This window comes from Cervus elaphus, unplaced genomic scaffold, assembly GCF_910594005.1.
Source record: "Cervus elaphus unplaced genomic scaffold, mCerEla1.1, whole genome shotgun sequence".
In the NCBI taxonomy this organism is placed as follows: domain Eukaryota; kingdom Metazoa; phylum Chordata; class Mammalia; order Artiodactyla; family Cervidae; genus Cervus; species Cervus elaphus.
In genome coordinates, this window is record NW_025316746.1 from 104,318 (window position 1) to 122,648 (window position 18,331).

The 18,331-nt window shown below is 45.2% G+C and overlaps 4 non-coding genes across 4 annotated transcripts; 2 read left to right on the forward strand and 2 right to left on the reverse strand.

Annotated features, from left to right (window-relative positions):
- Nucleotides 1-1,785: 1,785 nt before the first annotated feature.
- On the reverse strand, nt 1,786-1,856 carry TRNAG-CCC. The gene has a single exon. It is a non-coding gene; the product is annotated as a tRNA-Gly (tRNA).
- Nucleotides 1,857-6,103: 4,247 nt separating this feature from the next.
- Nucleotides 6,104-6,175, reverse strand: TRNAH-GUG. Its single transcript has one exon. It is a non-coding gene; the product is annotated as a tRNA-His (tRNA).
- Nucleotides 6,176-6,850: 675 nt separating this feature from the next.
- TRNAN-GUU lies at nt 6,851-6,924 on the forward strand. Its single transcript has one exon. It is a non-coding gene; the product is annotated as a tRNA-Asn (tRNA).
- An 11,005-nt stretch (nt 6,925-17,929) lies between these two features.
- On the forward strand, nt 17,930-18,001 carry TRNAE-UUC. Its single transcript has one exon. It is a non-coding gene; the product is annotated as a tRNA-Glu (tRNA).
- The last annotated feature ends 330 nt before the right edge of the window (nt 18,002-18,331 follow it).

Consider the following 18,331-nt stretch of genomic DNA (forward strand, 5'->3'; position numbering starts at 1 on the left):
ACAATGTAACAAACAGAAGTTATAGGACTGTCATTGCTGAATATAGCTGTAATTTGAAAATACTGAATCAAGTAATATGTTACAAAAGTATGTGAAAATAAAGAAAAATTTAAAAAGTATGTGGAAAGTGTTAAATACTGAATCAAAATAATATAGTAATAATGTATGTAAGAAGTAATCACTTAGTCGTGTCCATCTCTTTGGGATCCAATGGGACATATAGCCTCTCTGTTCATCGAACTCCCTAGGAAAGAACACTGGGACAGGAAGAAGGGAATAAGGAGTGCCTCCTGACCAGCAGATTGAACAGGCAAATTTTTTACCATTTGAATCACCAAGAAAGCTCATTGAATGCTATGACAAAATTGGTCTTATCTTGGAAAATAGTTGATGATCTTTAGAAAATAAATTAATTTAATTAGCCACATTAACTGTGTAGACGAGGAAAATAATAATTACTACACAGAATATGGGGTTCCAAAGTCACTGTGGACAGTGATAGCAAGCCACACAATTAAAAGACGCTTGCTCCTTGGAAGGAAAGCTATGACAAACCTAGACAGCATATTAAAAAGCAGACACATCAATTTAGTGACAAAGGTATAGTCAAAGCTTATGGTTTTTCCAGTAGTCATGCAGGGATGTGAGAGTTGGACCATAATGAAGGCTGAGCGCGAAGAAATGATACCTTCGAATTGTGGTGTTCGAGAAGACTCTTGAGAGTCCCTTGGACAGCAAGGAGGTCAAACCAGTCAATCCTACAGGAAATCAATCCTGAATATTCATTGGAAGGACTGATGCTGAAGTTGAAGGTCCAATACTTTGGGCACCTGATGCAAATAGCCAACTGGTTGGAAAAGACTCTGATGCTGGGAAAAATTGAAGGCAGGAGGAGAATTAGACAACATAGGATGAGATGGTTGAATGGCATCGCCGAATTCAATGGACATGAACTTAGGCAAACTCAGAGAGACAATGAACACGGAAGCCTGGCGTGCTGCAGTCCATGGGGTCGCAAAGAGTCGGACACGAATTAGCGACTGAACAACTATATATATAGTACTGTTGACACATATTTCCAGGTACAGGATATCCTTCCTGGAACACCGATGGGCTCACAGGACACTCAGAGGCCGAGGTGGCTGACGATGTTAACTTTATCACAGCGTCCGGCGCACAGACTCAGAGACCTCTCGCCACTACTGCGCAAGACCCCGTCTTCGCATCCCCGGTCCTGTCCTCGCGGATTCCTCCCCTCAAGCTTTCCTCTACCTTGGGCCGCTGGCGCCTCCCGGGACACTGGCGGGGCGCGGGCGGGGGGGTGGGGGGGTGGGGGGGTGGTGGTCGGCCGGGCCCGCAGCTGCTGTCTTAATTCTCGCTCCCTGGTAGGTTGTGGCCCATCCGTCAGCCCAAACTCCAGAGTGCGAATCAGCGACCTGATGGCTCTTTGGGTTGCTACGACCTTCTGGGAGAAAAACTGAAAACTAACAAGTCCAAATATTCTAAATCAAAGGCCCACAGAAATACTTACACATTGAAAGGTACGAACCCACCAGCGAGGTAGTTGCTGCGCTGCCAGCCGCCAAATGCTGCTCCATATACCCAAACACCTCAGAGCTTTGCAAAGCCCCAGTTGAGTCGTCACCTTACAGTCTTCTGTTCAGAACCACCTCGAGGTTTTCAGTTCTCCTTTTCCTGCTCCTGGTGGCCGAAACCGCGTAGTATTCGGACCTGACTGTGCAGTAGGCAAAACAAGGAGGAAGTGTGAAAAGTATTTGGCCAGTATGCATTGGCCGGGAATCGAACCCGGGTCTCCCGCGTGGGAGGCGAGAATTCTACCACTGAACCACCAATGCTTGCCACAAGCAGTCATTTGACAGCTCTCCGGAAAGAATCTCCCGTGACCAAGGGCCTGGTGGTGGGGCAACAAAAGACTTCCCAAATAGGTGTTGTCTTTGGAAGACAGAACTCACAGACTGAAAGGCACTCAAAGCAAAGGCTTGCAAAAGAGAAAAACAATCAGGCAATAGCACGCAGTGGGGACCCCCAAATGAAAATATAGAAATATTGGTTTTGTTAGCTCACATTACAGCTCTGAGAAAGGCTCTTTCCAATCACAGAATAGACCCCTGAAGAAAAACATTGGAGATTCATCCAGATCCCTTGTTTATAACCCTAGACCTTCAACCTTAAATTTTACCTTAAAGAGTCTATGCAATGGTCTTAAAGAGTCAGAGAAAATGGTCTAACTTGCCAGAATAGGCAAGTAAAAAAATATTTTTAATTAAAAATTTTATTTTTAAGACTTCAAAATATACAAGTTCAAAGGTTACTTTCCATTTACAGTTATTACTAAATATTGGCTATATTCATTATGTCATGCAATACCTCCTTGAGCCTATCTTATACGTAATAGTCTGAACCTTCCACACTCCCAACCTTATGTTGCCCCCCCACTCACTGATAACCATTAGTTTGGTCTTTTTATCTTTTTGTTGTTGTTGTTATATTTACTAGTTTGTTGTGTTTTTTAGGTTCTGCCTATAAGTGATACCATACGGTATTTGTCTTTCTCTGAATGACTAATTTCACTCAGCTTAATGCCCTCCAAGTCCATCCATGGACTGCAAATGGCAAAATTTTGTTCTTTCTTATGGCTAAGTAGTATTCATTTGCCTCATTGTATCCTGAGTGACCTTGCACAGCCCAAATCTGAACATGCCTGTTGCCTAAAGCCACCCAGTATCCCCATATTCCTTCACTAAAATGTCTTATTACCTCTACAACATGTACTCTCCTTCTCCCCCTCCTTATCATCGAGATACCTCTTGCAATCCCCAAGTCCAGCGACAGTGAAGTAACTTGATGTTCCAGGAACTCTCCCCCTTTCAGGGACTTGCTTCTCTCCACAGGGAGGCCTTTCACAACTCCCTCTTCATTCTTCAAACTCATCCTCATTCTTCAGGTCTCAGTTCAGAAGTTTCCCCTGGAGAGACTTTCCTGATTGCCGGAATTGAATATGTGATGTGTCCACTTTGTTTTTGACATTGTGTTCTAACATAATCACATTTTACCTGACTCTGTCTTCCAAAGACATATTTTCATAAGAAAAAGATTTATATTTCCCCCCAAAACCAAGACTAGGTATGTAAATAAAATATTTTCAAGAGATAGCACAGTGCCTAGCATAGTTTACAGTCTAGAGTTGTTAAACAAGGAAAGAGAGAGAGGGGAGCAAATAAAGGAAAGTTTCTCTCTTTCTGTTTCTCACACACACTAACAGATAAAGAAAAAATAAATTTAGCAAGACAGGCAGAATGATTAGTCTGCAAAGCACTGGAACTGCAGCATAACAACTGAAAAAGGTGGAGAATAAAATGATCAAAAATAGTTTTGCTTGAGTGTAATGTGGTAAAAAGATCTTGAGTGGATCTTCAGAGTTGAAAACAACTCAAGAGCTGGGAAGGAGAGGAGAAAGGTATGGTGTGGTGTGATGAAGAGAATAAACTTTGGTGTAAAAACTTCACTTATACTTTTGTGTAGGTCTCTGTAAGACACAAGAGTTTGAAAACTGGCCATTTTGATCCTTGGGCTTTTCTAAGGACTTAAAAGAGATGCTCAGGAGGAGAGAAACTCTGGGGCTCTGCAGTGATTGTGCATGGATTAGTGCTTGGCCTATACCAGGCTAATTGTTTAAAAAAAAAAGAAGAAGAAAAAAGGGATAATTTGAATATCAGACAAGGCAAAGGGCAAAAGAAATTTATGTTAGAAGAGTAGCAATCCAGCATCTACCCAGAATCAAATGCAATCATTCTTCTCTGCATGCCCTCCTTGAGTGACCAAAGAGGATGGGGCTAAAGGGAAATCTTGGAGCGAAATTTTCATTTATTCACCCTTTTGTAGGTCTCTCTCAAACACAAGAGCTTAAAAGCAAGGCCATTTGATTCTTGGCCTTTTTCAACAACTCAAGAGAGTATCTTATCTGGTTAATCATTAATTCTGAAGAGAATAGATTAAATTCACTTAGCTGTCCACTTGAATAAATTTTTGTTATAATTTATGTTACTGTTATTGAATCAGGAGAGGAGGATATTAAATTGCTTTAAAATTTTTTTTAAAAAAAGAAAGAAAGAAAAAGAGCCGTAGGAGAAGAGAGGCTTAATTGTCATTCAGATCTTCTGGAGTAACTCAGGCGCATCTCCAAATTTTGAGCCTCCCAAACTGTCTCTGGGTCCGGAATGCCTGTTTGGGGAAGAATTGGTGTTTGTCTCAAGAGTGAGGGGAAAGGGTTTGGAAGGCACAAAGCCATGGGAGGGCAAAGAAAATGCATCTTAAGTGAGGAAATGAAGTCCAGTATTTTGATTTGAATTTCACATCTTGATGGTGTTTCCTGACCTAAACCTCCTGTACAAACTTCTGTTCTGGGTGTGCTTTTGGGGCTTTGTTCTGCATTTCCAGTAAAGAGGCTTGTATAAACTGATTTTTTGAACTGGCTTTGCAACATTGTTCCTGTGACTCTTTCTAGTGATGCTGAGAACATGGGCTCAGAGGAAAGCACTGGTGGTTTAGTAGTAGAATTCTTGCTTCCCATCTAGGGGACTGGGGTTTGATTCCCGACTAATTCACAGCTTAAGATGCTGTGTTCCTTACCCTTTAAGGAACTGTCTTAGTTGGAAAAATTAGTTTTTGCAGCCCTCTGAAGCCATGAAGTGCTTCCAAACCGCTAATGCTGCAGACCCCTCTTGTTGGGAGTATGTCTTTGAAGCACCAAGTTTATCCACTGAAACCTCTGAGGTTTGGAATTTTTGAAACTGAAACTTCATATCCTTTTTCCTATCCCATTCTCGGACTACATCACACTATGGAGTTTCGTACCCAAGAAACTTAGTGTCGAGCCTAAGGTAACATAGATTTTTCTCCTATGCTATCTTCTGGAACTTTTATAATTTAGTATGTTCCTTTTCAGTCTATAACTATTTTGAGTTACATTTTGTGAAAAATGTAAGGTCTATGGAGATGCACTCAGAAATTGCAGAAGTGAGAGGAGGCAATTTTCTGCAGCTGTTGCTAGTGGCAAATAAGGTTATGGAACCGTGAGTGTTTAGACGTGGTAACTGGCAGCCATAATCTACTTTCTAGTCACCTTTTCAGTGCTCTTCAGTGGCAGTAAATATTCCACTTTTCTATGACCTGCCTCACTGCTCCTCTCCACTCTGGCATACTAAAATTTCTAGGATAGAAAGCCATTGGTCTTGCCTTCCTTGACAATTTCCTGTCCATTACTCCTTTTCTTTCAATGGACTTTTATGCTCATATCCACAAATAACTAGTAGAATGGCATTTATATGAGCCTTTCCCAAAAGCTGTAGTTTGAAATTATCCAAATGTCCATTATTTGTGACATAGTTTTATATTGGCATAATGCCAAAATTAAGGTGTGAGAAATTCAATAACATACATATATATCAAAAACATCACATTGCTTGTTAATAGCTAGATAGAAAAATTATATATTCATTCACATGAACTTGAAGAAAGAAGCCTCACCTGAATGAGCAGACATCAGAGTTGAGTATCAGAGGATGGATATGCATTACCTGGAAAGTATCAAGGGCCATGCTTGAATGATAAAAATTTTCTGTCTATCCTGGTGACAACTATACATTACAATATTAAAACAGCTGTCCATTAATGATACAAACATTTTGTTCTGTAAACACAATAATTTCCTTTCAGGATAAAAATGGGAGGTGGGATGTCAGAAAATCCCGAGTAGACCATGACCAGTTTGCAGTATACTGTAAACTCTAAAATCTGTTTTATTTTGTATTAAAAAAAAAAGCATGACTGATACTTGAAATATTTCCACCAAAAAACAAACAAAATCCCCATACAACTAGACAGTTTCTTTCGTGGAATATACATACAAGACTCATTTAGAGCTTGAACCTGGTCTATAGATATTTTCTCTTAAATGGCGAGACCTGGAGCACGTCCAGAGTTCTGTCACCTGGTGACCTCCGTTCTCCTGACCCTCCTCGTTTTGGCGGTCGGCGACCAGGCCAAGAGTTGTTTTGGTAGATACAATGCAAAACATAAACACTGCCGTGACTCGGATTCGAACCGAGGTTGCTGCGGCCACAACGCAGAGTACTAACCACTATACGATCACGGCGCGCCACTGTACGGCAGGCGAAGTGCGATATTGCTCTTTTAACTTTGACGAATCCGTTCCAATTACTGTGCTGCTTTGTTGTTGGATAATTGCAGGCACTCCTGATTCTCTCTCACATCTTCCCTCCGTTACGCCCTCTCAAGTCTGCTGCATTTTTCATTTCCCCTGCGTCCAGTCCTTGTCTCTGCACGGGCTTGCAGAAGTTATCTTTGCTTTGTCCTTGCCTCCCCGGCTTCATTCCCGCCTCTTTATATTTCTGTTTTGATCAACCGTTCTCAAGCCCTCTTTCTGGCTCCCTTGGCCGGCTGAACGCAGGGAGAAAGGGGGCAACGCCAGGGGCGCAGACGGTCGAATGAAGGCAGAGCAAATGGGGAGGCAGCCCTGAGCCCACCCGGGGTTCAGCTTCCCTGGGGCCCGCTCGGATCAGGCCCGGAGCGTCTCCGGGGCTCTGCTTCTGCGGCGAGTGTGGCGCCAGGCGCGGCGGGGACGCTCGGCTGCACTTCTGCTTTCGGAATCTCCCGACCCCAGGCTTCCCACAGGTTTCTCTGGTTTTCGGAGGCTTTGGAGCGGGTATGGCTCTTCGGAGAAGGGCGAGTGGCTCCTCCTAGAGAGGGAGGCTTGCTTGCTCTCTAAGGGAATGAGGTGGGGGAGGGGGAACGGGGCGGTACCGTCGGGGTCTCTGTGGCGCAATCGGTTAGCGCGTTCGGCTGTTAACCGAAAGGTTGGTGGTTCGAGCCCACCCAGGGACGTTCCCTAACCTTTTTAGAACGAAAAGGGGTTGCGGTTATTTCTACCCTGTACATTCCCCTAAAGGTGCAGAAGTCCTCCATTACCCTTTTGTTCCCCGAATCTTATGCACAACAGGAGGAAATAAGCGAGGACATCACTGATCCCCACGGAAGAGCTCTGGAAGAAAACAGGTCACTTGGAACCCAGGATTCTTCATCTCATCGTTATCCTCTGGGTTCCTTTTAGCAATGAAGTTTCTCCCATTGTTTGTACTAGTATTTATTGAACCCTTCCCATCTAACTTTGAAATTCATTTGGCTTTATGCATTTTCTGTTACAATTAATAGGCATTCATCAATCTTGTGCACATGTCTATAGGACAGAGTTCTGGAAGAGTAACTGCTCTATCATAGTTTTGTATATGGTTTTGTATATGGTTCCATTCTCTCACCTTCATCGGCCTATTAGCTATAACTGCGTTTTGTTATTTTAGCGATTGCTTGGAAATGGCAACCCACTTCAGTACCCTTGCCTGGAAAATCCCATGGATGGAGGAGCCTGGTAGGCTACAGTTCATGGGGTCGCAAAGAGTCAGAAACAACTGAGCAACTTCATTTTCATTTAGGTTTTACAACATACATCTGTAACTCACCACAGTCTGCCTTCATGCCATGTCACACCTTTTTACATTTCTCCCCTGCTGGCCTTTATGCTATTGTCATGCATGTTTACTTTGCCTATATTATAAACTCCACAATCTATCATTGTTACTTTTCTTTAAACTGCTGCATGTTTTTAAAAAGGTTTAAACAGTAATGATAATACCAATAACAATAATAAATGTTGCATATTTCTCCCACAGATGCCATTTTTGTTGTTCATCAATTTGTGTACATCCTTATTTCCATCTAGTGTGAGTTTCCTTTTTCCTGGAGAACTCCTTTAACATTTCTTGTAGTGTGGTTCTGCTGGTGATGAAGTCTTTCAACATTTGTATGTCTGTAAAATTTTCATTTTTATCTCTCCAAGACTTTGGGGGGGGTGGGGTGGGCGGGGAGAAGAAGTGTAGAATTCTACATAAACAGTTTCCCCCACCTCAATCCTTTAAAGATGTTATACCACCATCATCTTCTCTTTTTTTTTTTTTTTTCTAACTGTATATAGCAGAGTTTATTTTCCCATTTCTTGATTCCTTTCAAAAAGTTTTTATTTTTAAATTGGGGTATAGTTGCTTTACCACTATCTTCTTATATCCTCTGCTTCTGAGGAGAAATCTGATATAACCTTTTTGTTTTCTGGATGCATCTTCTCAGTATCCATGCTTCTTTTGAGATTCCTTCTTTTTCAGTGGATTTGAGCAGTTTAATTACAATGTTTTAGGGTCCGTTTGGTTCCTTGGTTCAGTGGGCTTGTAATTTTAATTATGATTGGAATGTTTTCTGTCATTATTTCTTCAAAAATATTTTCTTTCATGAAATTTCCCCCCAGTGTTTTCAGGGACTCCAATTATATTAGACTTTCTAAAATTGCCCTACCCTTCACTTGTGCGTGCTATTAAAATTTTTTTTTGACTGTGGGAATTTCACTCTGGATATTTAAAAATTGATTGTGGCTTTGTGTTCCATAATCCTTTTTTTTTTTCCCCTGCAATGTCTCATCTGTTGTTAATTCTAGCTGGTGAATGTATCATCCCAGATATTTTATTTTTCATCTCTGAAATTTGGGTCTCATCTTTTGTCTATGTTCTACATCTCTCCTCAACTGGACTTATGTAACAGAGTCATAATAACTATTTTAATATCCTCTCTATAATTTAAAATCTGGTTCAGTTTGGATTGATTGATTATTTTCCTCCTTATGGGATATATTTTCCTGCTTCTTTGCATGCTTGGTATTCTTTGGATGCCAGACATTGTCAAAGTTTTGTTTTGGGGAAACTGGCTATTTTGGCATTCCTATGAATCTTGAGATTTATTCTGGTGGATAGTTAAGTGACTTGTAATTACTTTCATGTTTTTGGACCTTGCTTTTATGAATTTTAGGTAAGTCAGTCTAGAACTGAGTGTTCCCATGAGTGAGGCAAAATTCCTGAGGTCTCTAGCCAATGGTCGATGAATGTTGAGTAGCCCAATATGGCTGGTGAGAGTGAGTAAGATTTTCTGTCCTATGTGAGTACCAGACACAGTTCTATGATCTTTTCAGAATTTCTTTCCTTGGCATCATGCAATTTCTCTGGAAGTAGGCTCTGATCAGAACTCTGTTTACTATTTGAGGGAGATCTTTTTCATATGTCTGGATTCTCTCTTCCATCTCTCTCATCGCTGGATCTTTGTCCTATGAATTCCAGCTACTTTGCTTTCCACAGGCTCTTAGCTTTATCTTCACTATCAAGGACTTGGCCTCAGATCTTATTCCCCATGCCCAACTTGCAAGCTCTGAAATCAGTGAGCTGAACCAATGGTAGGGCTCACCTTGTTTGTTTCTCATCTCTCTGAAATTTCTCTTTTTATTGCCTATTTCCAGTGTCTGGAAAGCTAGTGTTTCATGTCTTTCTTTCTTTTTTTTTTCCCCCTTGGAAGCAGGGAAGAAGGGGAGGGTATTTCAAGCAAGAAGATAAATAAAATTTCTGTCACTCTACACTTGCCAGAAGGTGAAGGCATCTTTTTATGTTCCTAGTTGAGCTTCAGTAGGAGTTGTGTTTATTGATATTCCCGTGTATTGTTCCAATCTGATGAAAGATCTTTTTCTTGTCAGTATGACAAGATTTCTATGCATCTATCTGTTCCTCCAAAATGGGGAATGGTGCCCTCCTAAGCAAGAAATACAACAGAAGGATAGTTTGGCCATTACCCACAGACACCCTACTGCATATGTTCAGCAACTAAACCTCCAAGATGGTTAGAAAGTCTTCCAACAACTTCCAATTGTTTTTGTTGTAGTGATGCGCCCTGGGAAGCAAACTCACTCAGAAGGACAGCACGGATAGTGGAGTACAGTTTATTACACCGGTGGGTCTGAGGCAGAGATTCCTCTTTAGTGAGCTGTTGCTGCTGCTAAGTCGCTTCAGTCGTGTCTGACTCTGTGCGACCCCATTGACGGCAGCCCACCAGGCTCCCCCGTCCCTGGGATTCTCCAGGCAAGAACACTGGAGTGGGTTGCCATTTCCTTCTCCAATGCATGAAAGTGAAAAGTGAAAGTGAAGTTGCTCAGTTGTGTCCGACTCTTCGCGACCCCATGAACTGCAGCCCACCAGGCTCCCCCATCCCTGGGATTCTCCAGGCAAGAATACTGGAGTGGGTTGCCAGTTCCTACTCCTATGCATGAAAGTGAAAGTGAAGTCGCTCAGTCATGTCCCACTCGTAGCAGCCCCGTGGACTGCAGCCTATCAGGCTCCTCCGTCCATGGGATGACCCCTACCAATTTTTGTGACAACCTTTTATACCCAAAGCGTACATGCCTAAGCTCACAACCCCCAAATTCTCCAAAGCCCACTCTGGACAATGTTAGTAAGAGATACAATCAGGTTACAGCCATAAATTTACATTCTAAAGTCATCTGAAGATGCCGTTTAGCCTACATCAACAATGGGTATTATTAGGACTACAGATAGTGATTGATTACATAGTGGACATTGCATTCTTTTTGGCTCCGGGAAGTCTAGGTACAGGGTCAGCCTGGTCTGGTTTCCATGCACCAGAGAGGCCTGCTCTGTACTTTATCTCCATGGTCTCCCAAATATACAGTCCAAAGTTCCCCGAGTGTAAGATGGAGTTCCCTTTCTTTTTAAAATGGAGTCAGTCCAGTCAGGGCAACCTATTCCTTTCCTTCTTCATTTTCAGTAGTGACCTACATAATTGGGTCCAGAGAAGACTGACTAGAGTGACTTGAGATTGCTTCCTGCCACGTAGCTTACCGACTGGAGTTAGGGAAACCACTGGTCTCAGACACTTGCTCCTCTCGCCTTTCCTTTGTGAATTGCCTTTTTGCCCTCATTGTATGCACACTTTAATGACGGGGCTGCCTCCTGTACCACGGTGAATTAGCAAACTGATAACTGTCTCCTTGTGATTCCTTGACAGTGTTTGACTGTCTTTGAAAAACAAATTAGCCTACTTGAGACAAATCGTTAGAACCAAGAATCCTGCTGCTGATAATGCATCATGTGCAGACCTGAATACCAAGAATTATTGGTGCACCTTCCCTTGGTTCTTCTGTTGAATCTCATGAGCATAATTGGGCCCTTTGCCTTTATACACTAAATATGGTTCTTGGACAATCTGTGTGTGTGTGTGTGCGCGCGTACACGTGTGTATGCACATACATGGGTATTTTTCTTTGTCTGTCCCCCTCTGTCCCTCGTACTCTAGGCTGCCCCCAATTTCACCCATTTTTCTCTCCTTCTCTTCTGTTTTCTGGGAACTCTCATTAGAATGCCTTTCATCACTGAACACATATTAGAGGTTTACTAACTGCCAGGCCCTCCTCTGGGAGAGATGCTGCATGTTGAGCAAACCCAGGGCAAACCCCTACCCTGCTGAGCCCACATCTGGAGCGTAGCAGAAGCACAACAGCTTGGCCCTGTGTCCTTTCCAGTGTGGCCTCCCATTTCCCTCCTACGGCACTAACAGTGCAAAAGACAAGGAAAACCTAACAAAGAATAGGAAAGAGTGACTCACAATCTAGAAGGCAGGTAGCAAGGAACACACCTGCCCCACACATAAATTTTTTTTAATTTTATAATAATTTTATTATTTGTTAATTAATTTATTTATTTTACTTTACAATGTTGTAGTGGTTTTGCCATACATTGACTTGAATCTACCATGCGTGTACATGTGTTCCCCATCCTGAACCCCCCCTCCCTCCTCCCTCCCCATCCCATCCCTCTGGGTCATCCCAGTGCACCAGCCCTGAGCACCCTATATCATGCATCGAACCTGGACTGGCGATTCGTTTCACATATGATAATTTACATGTTTCAATGCCATTCTCTCATATAAATTTTTTTAAAATAAATAACATTTGAGGGAAAGAAGTCTCCAGTGACAGCTCCTTAATTCCTGGAGCAGACACTGCATGCGTTTTACACTTCTTAAAAGTGACAGTGATGGCCATGCTCACCAACATCCCTTAAAGTACTGACACTTCCTCTTAATCTGTGACCATATGGACACTTTATAATCTATAAAAATAATGAGGTAGTTACCCCCAAAAAGGTAGGTGGAATAATGAACACAGTGGCTTCTAGAATTATGACTTAGTCTCCATTTATCATATGGTATATTATTCAGGCTTAGTCACTCAGCTGACTCTCTGTGGCCCCATGGACAGAGAAGCTATGAACTGGAGCCCACTAGGCCTCTCTTTCCATGAAATTTCCCAGGTAATAATACTGGAGCAGGTTGCCATTTCCTGCCGCAGGGGATCTTTCCGACCCAGGGATTGAACACTTATCACTTGTGTCTCCTGCTCTGGTAGGTGGTATTCTTTACTGCTAGTACCATGGGAAGCCCATGGTACATTTAATTTACTACGACACATATTTTAAAATTTTACAAAAAATATTTATAGGATTTAAGTTTGCTTATTGGACCAGTAAAACCAGTGTAGGAAAATCAGACAGTTCAGTGTCATTAGAATTTTGAAGAGAAAATAAATCCAAGACTTCTACAAACATTGAATAATACCTCTTTGCCACCAATATTTTCTTCATTATTAGAAAATCTGGAAGACAACATAAAACAGCTTTTAGACTGAAATTACTAAACAAGGGCTGCCCAGGTGGTGCTTAGTGGTAAAGAACCCACCTGCCAATGCAGGAGACATAAGAGATGCTGGTTCCATTCCTAGCTTGGACCCCCTTCTGGGCATGGCAACCCACTCCACTATTCTTACCTATAGAATCCCCATAGGATTGCAAACAGTCGGTTGCCAGCATGCACACACGTGATGCGTAAAAGGAGTCATCTTTAGAAGCATGACATGACAAGAACATTGTTTATGTCATTATATGTCAATTATTTAGAATTCTTAAAAGTCTTTAAAAGTAATTTTTCTTTTACCTAACACTGACGATCACAAATTTATCCAGAGCTAAACTTTTTTTTTCTGAGCTAATTTTTTTTTTCCCCCTGAGTTCTGAGATCACCAAGAAAGGAAGTTCAAGGAAAAAGGAAAAAACCCAACCCATGAATTCCATCCACTGGGATCCTGGAACTAGAAGTTCAGTGACTACCCCACTTTGGAGAGAGACACAATGGATTATGTACTGCAAACCAGGTTGCTTCTCTTTGCTTGGACTCAGATTGGACCCGGGGCCAGGCCAAGGCCAGGATGAGACAATACTACATACTGTGATCCCAGGGCAGCCAGCCCTCTGACAGCACCAATGCAGACAATTGTGGGAAGCTCTTGAGAACTCTCCCTCTCCCTTTAATGCATTCCCCACCTGATCCCTTCATCCTCCCACCACAGGAAAGATCCCTCATCTTTCTGTCCAGTTGAAACACTTTATGCTCCCCACAGGACAAAAAGAGCCAGGCAAGAGACAAGGGGGCAGCTGCACTTCCCTGAAGGGTTTTTCAGCAGGTAGGTGGTTCTAGCGCTCATGCTGACCCAAGACCCCACTGCCCAGCAAGGCGACCGGGAGGAGTCCCAAGAGCAGGTGATTCTGGGGGGATGACAGCCTAGGAAAGTTCCTACAAGCACAGGGCAATCCTGGCCTACACTTTGGGGAGAGCAGCATAAAACACCTCCTGAAGCTTCTCTGCAGCCTAAAAAGAACAGATTCCAGGTTCCTGAAGGGGCAAGCAGGAACTCTGTGCAAGGACAAAGCCTTCCCCTGACCTTGGAGGACAGGTCCTACAGAAGCTGGTTTTGAGGGAAAGGCCAAAGGAAAGGAGCAACAGAGGGCCAACCAGTGGTCTTGAGTTGAGATGTCTGCAAGTTACTCTCAAATGGTGGAGCAAATCGTGTAGATGGAGAGAGTGAGAAAGCAAACGGGGGGAAATGTTAACTGTGCTGTTGGGACAGAATATACGATATGAGGATTTCAAATTTTTTTGTATTTTAAAAGGTTTTATGTTTTTGTTTTCTTAACGAGTTTTTAGAACTCAAGTCCCAGGTTCTCTTTGAATGAAAACTCCATATGTGACACACTAGGTTTCTGAAATAAAGGAAGAAAAGACTGGAGGGTAGAAGTCCTGGTGGTCCATCACATTTCTCTTCCCCCACCTGAAGGGGTTCCTGGCCACAGGAATCCTGCACAGGGTCTTGCCTGTGCCTTGCAGCAAACCACCTCTCATCAGGAAGAGGAAGATTAAATGCAATTTAGAGCTTTCCTGACCTGGAATTGAAGCCAGACCACAGAGTAACAATGCCAAATTGTAGCTACCAGGCAACCAGACATTACCTTACTACCTCCTCCCTCTAATTTGGCTTTTCTAGTTGAAAACTGACAGTAAAGGTTAAATTTCTGAGAGTGGCAGAGCAGAAAAGGAGGTGAATCCCAGTGGCTCAGGGCTGCATGCAGCTGGGCAAGGCTCCAGCGCTTGTCTGCTCATCTCCCTTCACTCTCCCTCCTGGGCGATGCTCTGGGCTCTGAGGCCAGGCCAAAAGGTGACAGGCTGGGTCCCTCCTGATCTGGTTTTAGTGCTGTGTGCAGCAGAGCCAGGGTCATGCTCTCTTTCTGAATCTCAGTTTCCTTATGTTAGGCGTTCTCAGCAGGTGATGAGGGGATAGGTCTGCTTCCTGACCTCTCACCTGACTCCAGGGCTCTCCTGATAATGGCATGCGTAAGGACTCCTTTCTGGGCAATTCTAGAGCCTAAAATCCTTCATCTATGTGTCTTTGGGTTGAGCACTGGGTCGTTGACAGTCTCTTAAGTTCTGTCAGGCAAACCAAATTGTTCCACAGGTGTGCTGAGGTGGGGGAAAGCGAGTGAACATCACAGGGAAAAGCTTGGTTTTCAGAGACGAAATGCCTGTCAGCGTGTAGAAGAAATTTAGGCACCAGATGAGAAGGTGAGGGCATTTCCAAAGGAAAGCTAACCTGAAGTTGGCTTTGTGACCTCCTTGGACTTTCTATGGCCTGGTCTTCAAAGTGACTCAGAGCAGACAAAGGAGGTCTGGTTCCTAGTGCTGACTAGGCTTTTAGGTTATTAGGGAACTCCTCCTGTGTTTGCGGGTGGTGCATAAAAGTGCAGCTGCACACGCTGCTATAATCCATCTCTCTAGCCCAGTTTTTCTTTTCTCTCTTGGTATGTGTATGTTGGGGGTGGTGGTGGTTTAGTCATCAAGTCGTGTCCTACTCTTGTGACCCCGTGGACTGTAGCCCGCCAGGCTCCTCTGTTCGTGGGATTTTCCAGGGAAGAATACTAGAGTAGGTAGCCATTCCCTTCTCCAGGGGATCTTCCCCACCCAGGGATCGAACCCTGGTCTCCTGCATTGGAGGCAGATTCTTTATCGACTGGGGCGGGGCGGGTGGCGCCGGGGGGTGGGGTGGGGGCGGGGAGCGGTGGGAGGGTTTAAATGTGAATGTAAGCTTCAGGGAGAAGAAAAAGCATGTAAACATACCGCTCCGTTTTGAACTGGGACCTTTTGCATGTTAGGCGAACGTGATAACCACTACACTACAGAAACCAGATAACTGTTGCTATCTAATGACGCATCTCAAAAACTGTACCTCTTACCACGTCTGGCCACAAGCATTTTTGAAAGGAAAAGGACTGTAGGGGCACAGGCGATCCCTCAGATGAGGAGACTGAAGCTCTGGCTTAGGTTCCTCGCCTTCCCCGAAGCGAGGTCCCTGGGTCCCCAACAGTCTAGCCTGGAGGTCCCGCACCCAAGGCAGGGTCTCCAGTTTCACAGCCCTGCATCGAGTGCAAGGGTCGCCACCGCTGGCTCCCCAGTTCCTAGAAGCCGCAGGAGCCGGGGCTTAGATGTGTTTGAACCCAGGTGACCCCTCAGCCCAGAAGTGTGGACGCTACTCCTCCCTGGCTGCGGACCCGGCGCCTCGGTGGCCCTCGGTGGTCAGTGCTGGGGCTCTCAGAAATGATCGATGCTTCAAATGCACCCGGAAACCCGAGGACCCGCGCTCCGCTCCGCTCCGATGCCCCTGACCCGCGCGCTCTTTCCTCGCAGCCCTTTAGCCGCAGTGCTTCTCACGCAAAGACCGCAGGAAACCCGGTTCCTCAGGTTCCGGCCGCTGTGGCTTATTCTAGTTGTCTACTGTAGTTCAAGTCCAAGACTTCCATCACGCTTTCACGTTTAGCAGGAAGCGCAGCAAAGGCTGACGGCTCCGGTGTTTTATCTGTTTGAAAATAGCAAGCTTCAACGCGGGCAGAGCTATTCTTCTCCGCCTGTACTGAGTTCGTTTGCAGACCAGGCCCCGTCTAAAGCCGCGGAGGAGCCAGGCTCGGTCCACGCAAATCTCACGGTGGTTCATTCCTCATCGGTTGAGGTTCTTCTTTAAGGATAGCTTTGTTTTATCGCTTACAATGTCTAAAACTTCAAAAAAAAATTAAAAAGAACTTTGTATTTTATATTGGAGTATAGCTCATTAAAAATGTGATAGTTTCAAGTGGACAGAGAAGGGACTCAGGTGTACATAAATGTGTATCCATTCTCCCCTAAGCTCTCCTCCTACCCCGGTATGATGTCTAAAACTTATTTGCCTTTTATAATTTTCCAGTTCAACGGATCATGGAGTGCGAATTTTAACCTAGAACCACAGAGAGGTAAAGGCAATTTCCCCCAGAAAGCAGGAGGGGTTTTCGCGTTCACCTCACAGGATAACGCCAGCGGGCAGAAAGCATTTCTTTTTGCTGAAAGGATTTAATGCTTTGTCGTCTGTGTGTCTCTCTGTCCCCGGTTTCCTTTCGAAGTAAATCTTCACAAGCTTGGGAATGCATATGCGTTTTCTCCCGCAGTGGTTTCTTTTCTTAGTGCGGCGGTCACAGCCGTTTCCTCCCTGTCTGAGGTTCAGGGGCTCCTACCCGGAGGAAGACGCGGGCGGTGTGCGCACCGGCCCCCAGGCCGCGGGGCTCCGCCTGGCTTCACGTGGACTCCGAGTGCGCTCGCGGGTGCAGCTGCGCGGCAGCACCCTCACCAGCGCTGGAGCCTGAGTCCCCAAAGAGGCGGACATGAAAATAGCTTTAGATCAGGACCTTTCATAACATTCCCCTGCTTTTCTCCCCTGCAGGACCTCCCACGTCCAGCCAGAGGAGCGGATTCACGGTCTTTCGGTTGCGTCCAGCGCGCTGCCATCCTACGTGGACAAGAGGAGGGGGCGGCAGTCCTTTCGCCGACAGAGCGGGGGCCCAGCGGGGGCCCGAGGGACCACCTTTCTCGGGAGAGTCGTTTGCCCAAGTCCAGAGTCGCGAAAAGGAGGGGCTGGGACTGTGTGGGCAGAAGTAAACATGGACGGAGAAGCAAACGCGAAGTCCTGACTAGTTGGATGTGGGTCTGAGGAAAGCGCTGCGTCTGGGACAACTGGAGGTCTGAGCCCAGGGAACTGGAGATGGCGTCATCCAAGGCGGGAGAACTGCCGGGCAGCAGGTCGTGGGGGAAGACCGCACGGAATCCAGGTCTGGGCGCGGAGCCTTGTTTGCAAGCGTTTATCCAGCCCTCCGGGTTCCTGCACCCGCCAGGAGTCTTTGTGACCTTGGGGATCCCGAGGTCTCACCCGCGCGGCTCCCCTCCCGCCTCTCCTGCCCCCGCCCCGGCGACCTGCTCTCCACGCGCGCTCGCCGGGAAAAGGCGCGTCTCCAGGGCAGTCGTGAGGTGCGCCCGAACCGGGCAAGTCGTGGGGACGTGAGGGTCAGGCGCACCTCGCGGGCGCGTCATACTGTCCCGCAGAGCGTCCGGCTTTTGGTGTGGAGCTCCTCATTTGGAGAAAGCAGGGAAGGAACGTTCTTCGGGTACAATTCCTTGGAGGGAAGTGCGGGACTCAGAACTCGAGGGCAAGAGACACCACACAGTCTTTTCAGGCTTCCTGTTATAACTTATGAGGACCGCGAAATGTAATTCCCTGGTGGTCTAGTGGCTAGGATTCGGCGCTTTCACCGCCGCGGCCCGGGTTCGATTCCCGGTCAGGGAAGGTTGCTTTACTATTATTTTTTTTTTTAGTTTTGGCTGCATGTCCGGCAATCTTCACTTCCTGCCCACAACTGTTACGTGCCCCACCGTCCAGTTGCAGTGGAGTCTCTGCATCAAATCCTTCACCAATGAGGTAGAATCCCAGGGTCCAGGGCATCTCCTAAGGGAGATGTGAGGAGCAGTCGGGACAGCCCCTTGCCTCCACTCCTCCCTTCGCCAGAAACCTAAAGCCTCACTTTCAGTGTCCATCTGAAGAGAACTTGGGACTTGAGTACCAACTGTGTTGTTATTGTTCAGTCGCTAAGACCAGTCTGACTCTGCCACCCCATGG